Raw genomic sequence first — 15981 nt, 5'->3', positions numbered from 1 at the left:
AGAGTTACAGGCAACACTGGATCAGAGTCGAAGAGAGCGAGCACAACAAAGGGAACAGATAGTCTCATCCGATGTAGATAGTGTAAAGAGCCAAACCACAATAAAACCCTTTGAACTTTATGATTACAGAAATACTGAAAGCAGTGACTCAGAGGACAGTAAGGAGGAACAACAGATAGACAAAGAAGTGACAGAAAGTGCAGCAATGACAAAATTATTAAATAAAGCAGCTCAAAAAGGAAGAAAGAGAGGAGGAAAAAGCTGCATCCCCAAACGGTCTCCCATTGGGACACGGAGTGCACTACAGAGTAAGACACAGAGTAAGTATCCAGGTAACTATCCATTGAGAGTAACTGCACAAGGCCAACTGGGTGGCTATGAACCATTCCAGTACAGAGATTTACAGGCGATGGGTGGCAGGCTCCCGCCACTGATTAAAGGAGGCTCCTTCTGGGTGAGTGAGTTTGTGAAAGTAATGACAGGTCAACAGGCTGCCATGGGCGATGTAAGAGCTCTTCTCTCCGCAGCATACTCACGACACGAATTGGCAACAATTGAACGCACTGCAGACACAGATGGGGTGGGAGATGAGGCTGCCTTGGGACCACACGCAAAAGAGTATTTTGACACGATACGTGACATATTTCCAGACCCACAGACTACGGCCCCGAGTGTTCCAAAATGGACTTTTGACCAGGACCCTGCTGAGTGGTATAGAAAAGCCATGACTGGCTGGCTTGACAAGACTAACAGACACCCATTTAGAAGCGACAGCACTAGTGCCATCTTTAAAGGTGCTATACTGACTGACTTACCTGGACCTGTGAAAGAAGAGTTGAACAAAAACCCAGAATTGGCTATATGGGACAAAGACCGCTTTAAATTACATGTAGGGCATTTATTAAAATTACACAAAGACAAATTAGACAAAGATGGAGATGAACTGAAAGACATGTCTACTCAATTACTGAAATTACAATTAAAACAGGCTCGAGACACTGATAGTAACAGAAAAGAAAAAGATAAAAAGAAAGCTGAAAAAACAGAAAAACAGATGGTTGTTTACCAATAAGGCAGGAGTCAGGGGAGTGGACTCAGGGGTGGCCGTAGGGGCTTTGAGAAACCTAGAGGTGGAAGGGGGCGCGGCTTTGGTGAGGACTCATGTTTCATTTGTGGCCAGAATGGACACTGGCACAGAGAGTGTCCACAACACTTTGCTAACCCGATCCAAGGTCACTTCCAGGCTCCAGGCCCAAGGGGAGGAGCTGGAGGCAGCCACGGACAAGGACGAGGCTACAGGCCCCCACCAAACAGAGGCCCGGTGCCATGGCAGCAAGGAGCAGGCCAGTATTACCAACACGATGATGCTGGCGACCAATATGAGGAAGGCTACTACTAGAGGTGCCCAGGAGGCAATGGACAGTATCTGATGGGAGAAACTAGTCCACCTGAACCTGCTGTGGACATGTATTGGACTAGATTACATTGCTCTAATTCTCTCACTTCCTGGTGGCAAACCTGGAAGCCCTGGGTGGAACAACTAGCTCCTTACCACCCGCCCACTGATCCACTCCATTGTACTTTATTCTATGACAGAGAAGGTGATTTGGTGTATAGAGAAGAATTTGATGCTCAGATTTATCAAACAGATTGGACTTTTGTCATCACAAAATTATTCATAGCTCAAGAAGGTGTGGCCGCATCATGTGACCTCACCCCCAGCCAGTTGTTGTGGTACAGGTCACCTGACGCGGTCCCACATGTGTCTCTTGCACTGTCTCCCAGGCACCAAGCCAAAGATTTAGGTCCCATGGTCAAGCGACTATTGACTGTTGATGATTGGAAACCCACTGAGAACGCAAACATTTTATTTTCTCAGTCTCAGAATGCTTTTCAAATAACACCTGACTCTCTTCTCACTGTTACAGGACTGTGTGAAAGATGTGCAATATCTCGTGATCATGGACGTGAGATGGAAGACCATGAAATGACATTGAACTAAAAAAGGTCCCTGACTCTGTTTGGTCACAAGGCCCTCATGACGTAGGACATTGCTCCACAACACCAGAGGTGACATTTAAGTATGATCACAACACACATGTTTATATTCCACAGTATAGACACAAATCTCAAGCAGCTGCAGAGGGAATTGATGACACTCTCACAGGCGTGTGGGAGGCAGGAGTATTGGAGGTGTCTGATTCTTCCTATAACACCCCTCTGCTTCCTGTGCCAAAGAAAGAACCTGGCAAATTCAGAGCAGCTCATGATCTTAGAGCTATCAATGACATTGTAGTGGACCCATGTCCTCCTGTACCTGACCCATACAGAATGCTTCAAAACCTAACACCGCGTCACCAGTGGTTTACAGTGATTGATTTGGCTAATGCTTTCTTTTACCTACCTCTGCATCCAGAGGTGAGACACCTGTTTGCGTTTACACACAAAGGATGTAAACTGCAGTACACAAGACTGCCACAAGGCTTCAAATTAAGTCCAGGAATTTTTAATTAATGTCTAAAAGTTGTGTTGTCACAGGTCACTCTCCCAGATGGTGTAGTTGTTATGCAATATGTTGATGATATTCTCTTTGCTGCCCCAACTCCAGAGCTGTGCCTAAAAGCCACTGTGCTGATACTACAATGCATAGAACAAAATGGGCTCAAGGCCTCCAGAAAGAAACTACAATGTTGCAGGAAAAGAGTTGAGTTTTTGGGTAGTGTCATCACAGGGAAAGGTAGTCAGATGTCCCCTAAACATCAACAAGACATTCTACAACACCCAAAGCCGGTGACAGTGAAACGTATGCTCACATTTTTAGGCCTCTGTGGCTACAGCAGATCTTTTGTACCGGACTAGGCTCTGACCACACAATCACTCAGAGCTATGATAAGACAACAAGGCATGCGCAGTCTGACTGCTTCATTAGAATGGACTGAGGAGGTAAACAAAGACTTTATTAGACTGAAACAGGAGCTGGCCAAGGCAGCCGCTTTGGCTACTCCAGACTTTTCTCAACCCTTTTGGCTTGATTGTTCTGTTTCCAGAGGCACCGCAAATGGTGTGTTGTATCAGAAGTCCAGCGCTGGCAGATGTGTGTTGTTGTATGTTAGCACCTTGCTTGAACCAATTGAAACTAAACAACCTTTTTGTGGTTAGATGGCGGCAGGAGTCGCGTCTCTGATCCAGAAGATGGGTCATATTGTCATGTCTCATCCTTTGCACGTGGTTACAAATCACACAGTTGTATCATTGGTTCAATCTTCTTCTTTTACTATGTCTTCACTTAGACAGATGTGCCTACTTAAGGTTCTGGAACAACCTCATCTTGTTTGGAAAACTTCTCTACATAATATTGCTGACTCATGGGGCACTGAAGGCACCCCCATGACTGTTCTGCCGCTGTCCTGACCCTCAGCTTGGCCAGACCCGATTTAAAGGTCAAGCCTCTCATCACTGGACGTGTTCTTTTCTCTGATGGCTGTTGCTTCAGAAAAACTGATGGTCTGCTCTCTGCTGCGGCTGCAGTAGTCGAGTACTTTCCCGAGTCAGGGGAGTACAAAACTTTGGTAAGTGAACTCTTAACAGAACAGCCCTCTGCTCAACATGCTGAGCTCCTAGCCATGTGTTTGGCCTTGGAGACTGCTACTGGACAACAGGTAACTATATATTGCCATTCAGCTTATGTAGTCAGTGTTCTGTGTTGCGATTTAGCCTCATGGACACGAAATAGTTTCAAAACTACTAAAGGCTCACCTGTTAAGCATTTAGATGTTGTACAAAGTATGGCTCGAGCTGTGATTTTGCTCTGTGAATTGGCTATTCTCAAATGTCCTGGCCATTCTAAATCTGACTCTGTTACAGCTCAAGGAATAATGCCGCTGATTTGGCCGCCAAACAAGCCGCGGGATATGTTTAACACACTTTAACAATGCTTCTCTCCAAAAGGTTGAAAAAATGTTTGGTCTGACTCACAAATTCGGGGCCGTGTACCATCCTCAATCGCAGGGGATGGTCGAGCGGGTCAACAGGACCCTAAAATCTATTCTGGCTAAAATTATGTCTACCACAGGTCTCAATTGGCTCCAGGCTCTGCCTATTGCTCTTCTTCACACTAGACAATCTGTTCACAGAACCACTGGCTATTCACCTTATGAACTTTTGACTGGCAGGGTGATGCCTGGCCCAGGCAGCACGGCCTTGCCTTATTTACCTGTGTCTAACTCACGTTCTGTTCCCTATAAAGCATATTGGGATCAGCTGCATGCTCTTGCCTCCAGTCTTTCTGTTCAGGTCACCTCTCAGGCTGCTCCTGTTGAAGATACTGATCTTGCTGCTCCATCACTGTGACTGCTCGCACCTCTCACGCTGTTCGAGTAGCAGGGAAACGAGACTGGTGGTTTCACCTGTCCCAAACCCGTCCTGCTCCACAGGACCCCTCATCTTCCTCTTAATTAATTTTACCTTAATTATTTTTAGGTTAATTATTTTCGCTTATGCTGAACAATTTCTCTGTGCCTTCCAGGTTGAACACAATTGTGCTCTGGTCGGAGTCGGTACGGGTGGCTACCCTGCATCCCTGTCAAAAGGCTTGTACACGCACGCTTACACACACAATGGTTTTTAGTGGACGGGGTTATACCCCGCACAAAAGGGGGATTTCATTATTAACAGTATTATGCTTTAGTGTAACATTATGGGCATGTGCAGGTGGGGCCTCCAGTACCTCAGATAACTTAATTTCAATAACAGGTCAGAAGTGTTCAAACAAAACCAGTCACGTGACATTACCTCAAATGTGTACTCCCACTGGAGAATCCAGAGTTTTTCGTGTACCATTCCACTTATTTAAACATCGGGGGACTCAGTTAACTTCTTTGGTAGACCCTAGCTCTTATCACTGGTATGTGATGCCCGGACAAATTGACAATTCATGGGGAAACGTAGCTGCATACTCAGGTAATGACTGGACTCCATGGTCCTCCACAGAACTAGCTAGTAAATGGAAAAACATGTTAACTTTAACCAGGACCGCAACCCATTTAGTAGTAACAATAGATTTCACACAACAAGCAAATGCTTCTGAATGCACACTATTTAGATTTTATGTATATGTGCCCGGACCATCCCGTGATTATTACACCGACGCAATTATATGTCAAGATCCAATCAGAACTAACAAGACTAGTCCCTATACTTCTGTTGGTAGATTAGACCAAAATACAAAATACATTGAAGTTCTGGACCCATCACGATTTACTTCAGCAGAATTTGTTTATTCAGCTACTGGCACTAAATTACAATCTAACATTTGGCTCCAATCCGCACAAAATGTTGCTTTAGGTATAGGAGAAGACTGTGTGGTCTGCCTTAATGCAAGGCCACAGCTGCAGTTGGTCCCGGGCATTTATGAAAACACATCATGTGCATTGGAGCTCTCCTCAAGGAACAATTCAAATCTATCCTCATCATGTAAACAACTAGGCCTTATCTTCCCTATTCTAAAAGCTCATATCCAACCTCCAATTTTTTACACTCCCACATTGGGTAATTTCACCTGTGTTTCTAGTACCTGTCCTAAAAATTGTACAGATTGTAGGCATGTAGGCTCTATTGACCCTAACATGTGTTCTGAAACTCTAACCAAAAACAAATCTTTTGTTCTCTTAAAGCAACGTGTTGATGTATGGTGGTGGTGCGGAAGTGACACTCTCAGAGGACACATGCCAGGTAATTGGACTGGTGTGTGTTCATTGGTTTCTCTTATCTATCCTGCTACCATTATTGTTAAATCAGGTTCACATACCACACACACCAGATGTCAACGTGACACTATGTCTGATGTAAATCATGCTCTAGGCCCTAACCCAACATATGTAGATGCTATAGGTGTACCACGTGGTGTTCCAGATGAATATAAACTAGTCGATCAACTTGCTGCAGGGTTTGAAAATCTTCCATTAATTAGTGCTATATTTCCTATCACTCCTAACAAAAATGTAGATTGTATAATTTATCTCCATTACAACTTGTTGCGTTTAACCAATCTGACCACATCCTTAGGCATAGCTATGGCTGAACAATTAGACGCAGTATCCAGAACTACCTTTCAAAATAGAATGGCCCTAGACATGGTATTAGCCGAACGGGGAGGGGTATGTTCTTTGTTCGGGGAACAGTGTTGTACATTTATTCCTAATAATACTGCTCCGGATGGCTCCATAACCAGAACTCTTAAAGTACTCCAAATGTTCACGGACACGATGCATTCTCACTCAGGTGTTAACAATCCCCTAGATGAGTGGTTCTCCAAAATGTTTGGCTCTTGGAAACAAGTAGCAATGTCAATGGCTACCACATTAGTAATGGTGATTGCATTATTTATCTTTGGTGGTTGTTGTTGTATTCCATTGATTAGATCTTTAATTGAACGTGTCATTCAACGCGCTGTAGGTGGTCAGCTAAAAGGTCAATATACAATGCTTAGGCAGGAGGAGGTAAAACCCACATTACCGGTATTGGCTCCACGGTATGAATTTTAAGAAAACATATAAATGGTGATCTATAAAAATAGATCAAAAGGGGAATGAAGGACGTAAACGTCATTGCTCATAATATCAAAGATTAGACTAAAAGGAGGTTTAGGACTTTCACGCAACACTGCACAAACACACTCCATCCTTGCCCTATCGCATAGAAAAGAACGTACTGTGACAATAGATAGATTGTGTAGCATGTCCTCCCAGGTCAATCTGTTACAGATAACGCTGCGCCAGTGGGGCGCCTGGAGGGTAGAGGCGTGCCAGAAGGAAGAAGAAGATGTCCATGCCCAGCTACTGAATATTCATGATTTATGTTTAAATGTGGCATTCAGGGTCAAGCACTCAGATCAAAACGGGACTGCCCCTGAGATCTCTGTGCACGTACTAGGGACAGCAATAACGCCTGACGTGTATTAGATTGGATGTGTAGGGAATAATAAAACTTGAGTGATTCTACTCTCTGGTCTCCAGTGATTCTTCTGATCGGATTAAAGGAACATGCTTACATGACTCACAACTATATAAATCATGTCTGAACAATAAAATCATTTTACATTGGTGGCAGTGGAGTAATTATTTGAAGACCAATGCTCCATTTACAAGGTTTAACAAGACCAATATAAGATCAAACATATAAATTGCTCTGACAATATTTTCACATGAGGCACACTGGCTCCTGTAACAATGAGAACAGCACCGTGACATGGCGGCTCTTTTTTGCAGCATTCAGGACCATGTCACAATATGAAGCTAACTGACACTTTTATAAAATATATTTTCAGTCGAGACAGAACTCACCCTCTGCAGTCTCCAACATTTCTACTTATATACTTAATTCTAAGTGGTTTGTGTGGAGAAAACCAGGCACTGCTCATCACCAAAACAGTCCCAACAGTGACGCGTGGTGGTGGCAGCATCACTCTGTGGGGGTGTTGTTCAGCTGCAAGTACAGGACGACTGGTTGCAATCGCGTACGACACTAGTACTGTACGCAGCGCGCACAGCAAAGAACAGGAGGGAGCGAACAGATCGTGACACAGGACAGTGAACAAGAAACACTTTTGCTAAAGAGACACTATGGAAAACATTTTAACAGGGATGAAAAGAAAGGCGGAGATAGACGGGGGTGATAGACAATAATTGAGAAGCACTGATTTAAACTGACAGAGATGATCAGGACTAAACCAAGACTAAAGCAGGGCTACAACAGTTCTATAGGGTTCTACAGAGTACTACAGAATTCAACAGGGTTTTACAGAGGACTATAGAATTCTACAGTTCTACAGACTTCTACAGAGTTCTACAAAGTTCTACAGAGTTCTACAGAGTTCTATAGAGTTCTACGGAGTTCTACAAAGTTCTGCAGGGTACTATAGAGTTCTACAGATTTCTGCAGGGTACTATAGAGTTCTACAGAGTTCTATAAAGTTCTATAGCGTTCTACAGGATTGTACAGGCCCCTCCCTCCTGATGTTGGAGCCTGGTTTCTCTGCTGGTTTAAAGGTGTCTGCAGAGTCCAGATGTTTTCAGCTCAAAAACAGACTTTAAGTTGAACCAAATTATAGTTTTACTTTAACAACTGCACTGCAAAAGAGTAACTTCATCAGGACTGGACAGGCTCCCACATGGTCCTTGTTTAGTCCTGGTTTAGTCCTGGTTCAGTCCTGGTTCGGTCCATGTTTGGTCCTGGTTTAGACTTGATTTAGTCTTGGTTTGATCCTGGTTTAGTGCTGGTTTGGTCCTGGTTTAGTCCTGATTTAGTCCTGGTTCAGTCCATGTTTGGTCCTGGTTTAGACTTGATTTAGTCTTGATTTAGTCTTGGTTTGGTCCTGGCTCAGTCCTGGCTCAGTCCTGGTTTAGTCCTGGTTTAGTCCTGGTTTAGACTTGTTTTAGTCCTGGTTTGGTCCTATTATTCTGAAGTCCCCTGAGGATGAGAAGCTCAGTCACACTGCTCCTCCATCTTGAGAGGAGCAGCAGAACAGGGATATAGGAGAATGGGGAAGACCCAGGACACACTGGAGGGACCATCTCTCGGCTGGCCCCCAGAGGAGCTGGAGGAAGTGTCTGTGTAGTGGGAAGTCTGGGCCTCCCTGCTCAGGCTGCTGCCTCCGCCACCAGGCCTCAGGTAGTACACGAGGACAGGATACACAGGGAAACTACAAGAGGTCAAACTGTAAATATATTTTAGATTGGTTTTGGTTTTCTGAGTTTGAGCATTTTTCAGTTTGTTTAATTTTGTCTCATAGTTTCTGTGATCTCTCTGTGTTTCTTTCCTCTCAGTTTCAGAGACATGTTTCAGATCTGCTCCTCAGACATAATGATGGATTCCAACCATTCCTCCTCCATCAGCCTCCTGCAATTTTCACAAGCAGCACTTGAAATGTGGAGCCGCTTCATCTGGGCCAAGTCAATGTGTTCTGGTCAAATCATGATCACAATGTGGCTCACACTGGACAGACAGGGATTAAAGTAGCAACAGAACCAGGACCAGAGCAGGGCCAGAGGAGCACCAGGACCAGAGGAGGACCAGAACCGGAACAGAACCAGAATAGGACCAGAGGAAGACCGGAGAAGGGCCAGAGGAGAACCAGAACCAGAGGAGGACCAGAGGAGCACCAGAGTCAGACAAGAGGAGGACCAGGACCTGAGAAGGACCAGGACCAGAGGAGGACCAGAGGAAGACCAGAAGAGGATCAGAGAAAGACTAGAAGAAGTTTCTAAAAGTACAAAGATATAAGAGGACAGGGGGCATCTGACACACGGGGATACGGGAGGACGGGAGGGCATCTGACATAATTTGACTTGGCCCCATCTAAAATCATCATAGAGCTTTTTGGCGGCCTCTAGCGGGCTCCGGGCCACACTTTGTGAATCACTGCAGTTTCCTGTTCGTGAACTTGTGTTTTACGACGAGCGCAAACATCGTAAAACCCGCGTCACGCCGTTTACCTCCGTGACCCGCGCTGACACACTGCTAACTCCACCGTGTCAGACCCACGCCGCGCTCTGGGTGGGTCTGCGCCGAGGGGCCGATCAGATAATCCCCCCCACTCCCCCGACTCCACCTGCTCCTCCGGGGGGACAGAGCTGCGCCTGGGACACAGCCCACACACACAGGCGGCACAGGCACGCGGGTACAAGTGTGCACAGTCCCCCGGGAGAGATCCAGGGACCCACCGAGACAGAGGAGAGAGAGAGCACACACTCCGTCAGGCGGGATAGGAGCACGGAGAGGCCGGCAACAATTGCGCAAAGTCCGAGGGAGAGATCCAGGGACCCACCGAGGAGAGAGCCCGCACACACGCTCCATCCGCGGGACAGGAGCACTAAGAGGCCGGCAACAAGTGCGCTCTGCCCGGAGAGAGCTCCAAGAACGCACCGAGGCAAAGTTTAGCAGAAAGTGAATTCTTTGGAGCAGGTGAGTGGAGCATGTTTCGAAATGGGAGCGAAATGGAAGCGGCTCGTTTAACATGGTCTAAACTTTTCTAGTTTTTCTGCTATAAGTTTGTGCAGAATCTGTCGCCCGCAGCGTCGGTTTATTCCATGTGCACTTGCGCCACTCGTCTCTCCTGCACTGGTGTCTTCTGCACTCCTCTTTCTTCCACTCCTCTTTTCCGCGCAGTCAGACTTTGGTCTCGGGTGGATCTTACGCACGGTTCTTGTTGTTTAACTGTTTGGATCAGGTTCGGGTCTGTGCGTGATTGCGTTCAGTGTATGCGTGATCACGTTCAGGTCTGCGTGATCGCGTTCAATGTATGTGTTATCTGTTCAGGTGTGTGCGTGAACTGATGTGTGCGTGATCACGTTTGGGTGTGTTCCAGATCACATTCGTGTCTGTGCGTGATCACGTTTGTGTTTGTGCGTGATCATGTTTGGGTGTGTGCGTGATCATGTTTGGGTGTGTGCGTGATCATGTTTGGGTGTGTGCGTGATCATGTTTGTGTTTGTGCGTGATCACGTTTGGGTGTGTGCGTGATCGTGGTGTCTGTTTAGCCCTGGTGTGATTAGCATTGAGCTAATCCTGGACGTTGCTGTTGTGATTCAAGAGGTGGTGTGTGAGATGCTGGTTTGTAACTTATCATTAAAGCCACACTATGAAACTTTTTAGCCAGAATCGATCTAAAATGAAAGCATGTTTTTCATTTTGGTTGGTTTTATTGCACTGAAAAACCTGCATCCTTACTGTGTGCTTGCTTTCATGAAATGTTGTTCCTTTGGCTATAATATTCCACAGTGAGGCATTAAACTGGGCTATCTCCACGGACTGTTGCAAAGTAGTTTGTTCATACCTTTCTGTTTCCATGGAGTCATGCAGGTCACCTCTAGAAAGTTACACACTGTGGCTTTAAGTGAATGTTTAAATGATTATTTTTCTGGCAAATAAGGATTTAGAATTTTATCACAAATATTTATAAAACCTATGTCTGTCCCAATCACACTCCATTTACCCAACGTCATCCATGACCAGCTGTGAGGGTCCTGGTTTAGTCCTGGTTTAGTCCTGGTTTAGTCCTGGTTTAGTCCTGGTTCAGTCCTGGTTCAGTCCTGGTTCAGTCCTGGTTCAGTCCTGGTTCAGTCCTGGGTCATACTTTGAGATTACTTCAGACCGTCCTGGACTTGGTCTTGCCTGTGGCTTCAGTGGGTTGGGCAGTGAGCGAGTCTCCAGGAGGTGTCCTGTTCAGATTCCGCACAGATTAAAGCCCAGCTCGTAATCGCCATGGTGACAGGAGCTCGGGTCGGTGACAGGTGAAAATGAGAAAGGGGATTGGACACACAGGGATACCGGAGCATGGGAGGGCATCAGACACACAGGGATAGGGTCAGTTATGTATGTTCCCTGTTGGTTTGGTCGTGTGCAGTTGCGAGTTAAATTCCCATGGTGCTTTGCAGCTTAGTGTAGTTTTAATCGGCTCAGCCCCCCCCCTCCCAATGAGGCCTCTCAATGAGGCCCCTCCTCAGACCCTTCAGCTGCACACAGAGATGTGCTGTTTCATTAGTGCTAAGTCCCTCCCCCTTCAGAGCTCTATCACAACACAATCAGTTACATCCCACTAATGAAACTACTGCACATCACATCAGGTTTGTGATGCTGCTGTGTACAGTTTTGTATCATATTTTTGTAGATTTATGGAGAATTCTCTTGTGGGAACATGGGTGACATAGGCTTGTGGGCGGAGCTTCGTATAGGCTAATACTGCTGTCCGCATAAAATAGGGCGCAGGAGAGATCTCTAGATTACTCAAACATGCATGGATGACATCTAAAACCTGTCCATGTTTTTGAGGTAACGTTAGAACATGGGACAAGATTCAGATCAGTGGATTTTGCAGTAAACTTTAAATGTCTTTATTTAAACAGAGTCACATGACTCCAGCTGGGCAAGCAGGTCCTTCATGATCCATAAAGCTCATCACATGTTCAGGACCTGTCCCCGCTCAGACGCTGGCTCCTCCCACACCCATCCGAGAAACATGATTAAGGTTTTTAATCAGTGTTGTTTTCGTAGCAACAGGAAGCACAATTTCCTCTGAATGCCACAAATCTACAAAATAATCCAAAATGTTTCTGTAAACGTGATTTTGGTTAAAAAGCTCCACCCGCCTCAGCTCCACCTCCAGACAAGTTTAAACCAGCCCTGTTGAGCTTGTGTCTCCAAAGTTCTCTTCTAACTTTAAATCACAATATTCATCTAAATAAATGTAAATGTCATCACAGTGAAGTGCTGCATGCTTTCGGCGCCCCCTATAGATAGATGCACATCACACTAGTGAGCAGCACATTTTTTTCATTCGTACCAAAATTAATACACGACACTGCTGAATCCTACGAGTATCACTGTTTAAGAAAATAAAACTGGAGATGGGGAAGTGCGTATGTCGCAGTGGGCGTGTACGTTGCAGTGGGTGCTTGCCTCACAGTGGGAGTGTACGTCATAGAGCTCAAAACTTTATTTTTTAATATCAAAATCCAGAAATTTAAACAGATTTTTCACAAACTTAAAACTAAAATATTCCAGTGCGTTTCAAACTCGAGCTCAAACGAGACGAAAGAATGTGAGATTAGATATGACCCAGGAACCACAACCTCCAGACTCAGAATATATGGGACCAGTGTCAGATGCCCTCCCTGTGTGTCAGATGCCCTCCCTGTGTCTCAGATGCCCTCCCTGTGTGTCAGATGCCCTCCCTGTGTGTCAGATGCCCTCCCTGTGTCTCAGATGCCCTCCCTGTGTGTCAGATGGCCTCCATTTGTATGACTTTTTTGAATTATTGCCAAAAAAGAATTAGGTCAAAATTATGAGATTTCCTTTGACGTCTGCACCTTTAATCTGTCTGAAGCAAGAGTTTAATGTGTCTGGGAGGTCTGGATTAAACCAGGACTGAACCAGGACTAAACCAGGACTGAACCAGGTCTGAACCAGGTCTGAACCCACCTGTGTTTGGGTGGTGGGTTCAGTCCTGGTTCAGTAACTTAATGAGTCAACTTCAGGTCACATTCTCACTGTGATGGTCTTGCCTTTACACAGATCTGGCATGTACCAGAGTAGTGTCACCTGTCTCCATGACATCACAAACAGACCTGGAATTGTGCTTTGTTTCATTTACACATACAGACACACAAACTCTGCATATTTAGGAGTCTCAAACTGAAAACACTCTCTTCCTCCTTGTGATGTCATCATGTGGAAATACAGGAAGTAGAATCATTTGGATCATTTCAGACCTGGAATTGCCAATCTCTACTGAACTAAAGGTGAAAAAGGTAACCACTTCATCACAAGGTGGATCAGAGCATTTTGAGTTTCGGACTAATAATAAAGTGTTACTCAAACGTGTGAATGAAACAAAACACAACTCCAGGTATAGTTTAGAGGAGGGAACATTAGAACATGGAGCTCACGGGGTTAGTTTGATCCAGGGACTTTAAATCTGTAGCATGAGTTGGATCTGATGCAAAACCACTGACCGCTGTGAACACAAGGCGTTAATAACATTACTCTGTGACACAGATACAGAGAGATTGTGGTCCAGAGGCGTCTGATAAAACACACATTCTAGATGAGCCTAATGCAGCAGCCAGGCGTCTGTCATCAGTCCCGGGGCAGCTGTGACCACATGCGCCTCATCACCTCCACAAAGTCTGTGTAAAGAGCTGGTGTGTCCAGACACAAGCAGTGTTTAAAATAGAGGTGCTGTCGGAAAGATAAACAGGAGCTAACACATGGTAGGACACGCTAGCACACACTAATAAGAGCTAACACATGCTACCACACGCTAGCACACACTAATAAGAGCTAACACATGCTACCACACGCTAGCACACACTAATAAGAGCTAACACATGCTACCACACGCTAGCACACACTAATAAGAGCTAACACATGCTACCACATGCTAGCATACGCAAATAAGAGCTAACATATGCTAACAAGAGCTAACACATGCTAGGACACGCTAACAAGCGCTATCACATGCTAGCATACACTAACAGAGACTAACACATGCTAATGAATGCTAACAGGAGCTAACACATGCTAACAAGAGCTAACACATTTTCATAAGACATGCTAGGCCATGCTAACAAGAACTAACAGACACTAACAGGAGCTGGCACAAGCTAACAAGAGCTAACATACAAGCTACACATGCTAGCACATGCTAACACACGCCAACAAGAGCTAACACACACTAGAACTCGCTAATAGGAGCTTATACATGCTAGCACACACTAACACACACTAACACACACCAACAAGAGCTAACAAGCTAGCACACACTAATAGGCGCTAAGAAATGCTAGCACATGCTAACAAGAGCTAACACACACTAGCACTCGCTAATAGGAGCTAATACATGCTAGCACACACTAACACACACCAACAAGAGCTAATAAGCTAGCACACACTAACAGGAGCAAACACATGCTAGCACATGCTCACAAGAGCTAACACAAATTAGCACATACTAACAAGAGCTCACAAATGCTAGCACACACTAACAAGAGATTACACACATTAACACATGCTAACAAGAACTAACACACTCTAGGATAAGCTAACAAGAGCTAACACACCCTAGCACACGCTAACAGGAGCTTTGTATTCTCCTTCGTTATTCTTCATATTCACCTTGTTCTTCATATTTTCCTTGTTCTCATGTAGTATGTTCTATCACCACATCAGAACAGGGTTAAAGCCCCACTGCAGAACATTTTCATCACGTCACTCTGTGGCATCCTCTGTGCCACTGTCTGTCATCCTCTGCCCTCTGTGTCCTCTTTTGTGTCATCCTCTGTGTCATCGTCAGCCCTCCTCTCTTCTTCTCTTCACTTTTATCTTCCCTCACTACTTCTCCTCCCACCTCCCTCTGCCCCCTGTCACTTCCATCTCTCCTTCTACTCTCTCTACTCTTCTCCTCTTTCTGTCTCCTCTTGCTCTCCCTCCTTCTCTCTCTCTCTCTCTCTCTCTCTCTCTCTCTACCTCTCCTTCCCCCACCCCCCCCCCTCCTCTCTCCCTCTCTTTCCCCTTCCACTCCCTTCTCTCTGTCCCCCCTCCTCTCTTCATAGAAAGTCACGGTGAATTCCTTTTGTCCCTCTCTCCTCTTCTCTCTCTTTCTTTCTCCCCCTTTTGCCCCCCTCTCTCATTTCGCAACCACCTTTCCTCTTCTCTCTCCTCTCTCTCACTCCGCTGGCTCCTTTTCTCTTCTTTTTCTCATCCCTCTGCCCCCTTCTCCTCTCCTCTCTCTCCTTCTCCTCTCTCTCCCTCTCTCGCCCTCTGCTCCCCCTCTCCCCTATTCACCTCCTCCTGCTCTCCCTCTCTCCTTTCACCTCCCCCTCCTCCCTCTGGTACATTCTTTCACCCTGGAGACACAGAGTGTCAGAAGAATTAGAATAAGAATAACAGCGTTCTGTTGCCGAGGCAACACAGCACCACTGCACTGCAAAAAAATCTCTGACTAAAGTTGAGGAGTTTTGTGTCCATCCTCCTGCCTCACAGCAAGATGGTTGTGGGTTTGTTTCCCCGAACATGTGGTTTCTTTCAGTGTAGAGTTTGCATGTTCTCCCTGTGTCTGTGTGGAGCGTGCATGCTCTCCTTGTGTCTTCACCAACCTAAACACGCAGACTCCAAACAGCTCATAATGTCAGACAGAGCAGCAGACATGTCACATACATAGAGGTAATACCATAACTGTTACCTAGCAACCACAATGTAAACAATCATAATATAAACAAGGACCAAACTGTCTAAATGATGCATTAGTTGTGATCAGACTCATACAAATGACAGTGTGACTGTGTTCTGCCCTTTGACCCTTACACCCTCTGAGGTCGGGGGCATCGGGGCAGATGCTGTAACTGATGTGAGGTGAAGTCGTGTTTTTACGACGCAACAGACGGAGCGTTCTGATTGGCTCGTGGTGTCCGTCTGGTTGTTTAAGAG

General features: G+C 45.5%; 2 protein-coding genes across 2 annotated transcripts in view; one reads left to right on the top strand and one right to left on the bottom strand.

Annotated features, from left to right (window-relative positions):
* The window catches only part of LOC117373688 (troponin C, skeletal muscle), a 277430-nt gene that overhangs the window by 58392 nt on the left and 203057 nt on the right, over positions 1-15981 (bottom strand). The gene's annotated exons all lie outside the window — the stretch shown is intronic.
* The window catches only part of lamb2l (laminin, beta 2-like), a 46090-nt gene continuing 39567 nt past the window's right edge, over positions 9459-15981 (top strand). The window contains exon 1 of the mRNA XM_033969799.2: positions 9459-9960. The gene's annotated coding sequence lies outside the window, so the exon portion shown is untranslated. The remainder of the gene's footprint in view (positions 9961-15981) is intronic.

This window comes from Periophthalmus magnuspinnatus, chromosome 7 (assembly GCF_009829125.3).
Source record: "Periophthalmus magnuspinnatus isolate fPerMag1 chromosome 7, fPerMag1.2.pri, whole genome shotgun sequence".
Lineage (NCBI taxonomy): Eukaryota > Metazoa > Chordata > Actinopteri > Gobiiformes > Gobiidae > Periophthalmus > Periophthalmus magnuspinnatus.
The sequence above is the reverse complement of the archived record's forward strand: the minus strand, read 5'-3'. Positions and strand labels throughout refer to the sequence as shown.